The 1,776-nt window shown below is 54.6% G+C and overlaps 1 protein-coding gene across 2 annotated transcripts in view; it reads right to left on the bottom strand.

Annotated features, from left to right (window-relative positions):
- Positions 1-1,595: 1,595 nt before the first annotated feature.
- HDHD5 (haloacid dehalogenase like hydrolase domain containing 5) overlaps positions 1,596-1,776 on the bottom strand; it is a 23,897-nt gene continuing 23,716 nt past the window's right edge. For both annotated transcript variants that reach the window (XR_003093023.1, XR_003093024.1), the window contains exon 10: positions 1,596-1,645. The gene's annotated coding sequence lies outside the window, so the exon portion shown is untranslated. The remainder of the gene's footprint in view (positions 1,646-1,776) is intronic.

The following is a 1,776-nucleotide window of genomic DNA, read 5'->3' as shown; positions in this document are numbered from 1 at the left end:
CCGCCGCCGCACAGGCGCGGGCTCCGCGAGGGGGGAGGACCACCCGCCGCAGGGAGGGGCGAGCGGGGCCGGGGGCGCAGCCGGGCGAGGGGGGGCTCTCCCCACCTCGGGCACAGCCCCTGGGCTGCTCCCCGGGCACAGCCGCCTCCCTCGTGGCACACAAGCGGGGCTGGAAGGACCCTCATCCCTGAGGCGACAGCAGCCTGTGCAAACCCCCCCATCTCAACCCTCAGGCAACACAGACCTAATGCCTCAGCCTGCCACAGGGGAACCGCAGCAGCCCATGTCCTGCTTCTAGAAAGTGCTGCCCATACGCCCTAAAAAGGTCCCACTCCTGAGGGCAGAGGAAGAGGGGACAGGATGGGGGAGAGCTCAGCCAGGAGTCAGCACTGCATCACGTCCTACCTGCCCCTCTCCTCTAGGGTTGCCAATGATGACTCAAGCTATTCCAAGAGATTTTTTTTTTTCCAGCATGACATGTTGCCGTTCATTTCATTTTCTTAAAATATCCTATTAAAGTCTCCCAGATTACTTTCAGTAGTCACCAGGAGATCGATGCTGGTTCTGGTAGACTCCCAGTCGATCTGGGAGGGTTGGCAACCCTACTCTTCTCAGGGGTCTTCCCCCACACCCCTTCTGCCCCCTCAGGACAGCTTCTGTCTCAGTCAGGTCCCCTCTACCACTTGCAGGTATGCCGCAACTAACTGGTTAATGGTGCGATTGCCTCAAAGCCAGCTACAGTGCAAAGACTTATCATACCATCAAAAGGTCCAACTAGCTCAACTGGGATGTGTGGAGGACTCACCCATGGGAGCTTATTTCTTGCCAGTGCAGGGAGAGCCTGGGATCGGGCTCCCCCTGCACCAGCAATAAGGTACAATGGGATCCAATGGATGATCCCCAAATCACACCTCCTGTCATGTACATGATCCCATTAGATCCCATCACGCCTTTAACCTGCATGTGTAGAGGGGGCCTTGGGGCTGTGGGTTGCTTTATCAATGAGGGAAGAAGAATGCGGCCCAGTTATTGCAAGGAGCCCTTGAAACCACATAACAGGCTTGAAGTTACACAACCTGGAGATTTAGCTCAGGAACCTGGAGATTTAGCTCAGGTCAGTCTCACCTCCATCCTTGGCAAAGTCTTTGAAAAAATTATCAAGGCTCACATTTGTGAGAGCCCGGCAGGACAAATTATGCTGAGGGGAAACCAGCACGGGTTCATAGCAGGCAGATCGTGCCTGACTAATCTAGTCTCTTTTTATGACCAGGTTACAAAATGCCTGGACGCAGGAGTAGGGGTGGATGTCGTATACTTAGACTTCAGGAAGGCCTTCAATACAGTATCCCACCCCATACTGGTGAACAAGTTAAGAGGCTGTGACTTGGACGACTACACAGTCCGGTGGGTGGCGAATTGGCTAGAGGGTTGCACCCAGACAGTCGTAGTGGATGGGTTGGTTTCAACCTGGAAGGGTGTGGGCAGTGGGGTCCCGCAGGGCTCGGTCCTTGGACCGATACTCTTCAATGTCTTCATCAGCGACTTGGACGAGGGAGTGAAGTGTACTCTGTCCAAGTTTGCAGATGACACAAAACTGTGGGGAGAAGTGGACATGCCGGAGGGCAGGGAACAGCTGCAAGCAGACCTGGACAGTTTGGACAAATGGGCAGAAAACAACAGAATGCAGTTCAACAAGGAGAAATGCAAAGTGCTGCACCTAGGGAGGAAAAATGTCCAGCATACCTACTGCCTAGGAAATGACCTGCTTGGTGGCAC

This window comes from Alligator sinensis, unplaced genomic scaffold (genome assembly GCF_000455745.1).
Source record: "Alligator sinensis unplaced genomic scaffold, ASM45574v1 scaffold87_1, whole genome shotgun sequence".
NCBI classification, from domain to species: domain Eukaryota; kingdom Metazoa; phylum Chordata; order Crocodylia; family Alligatoridae; genus Alligator; species Alligator sinensis.
This window is presented reverse-complemented; position numbering and strand designations above follow the sequence as displayed.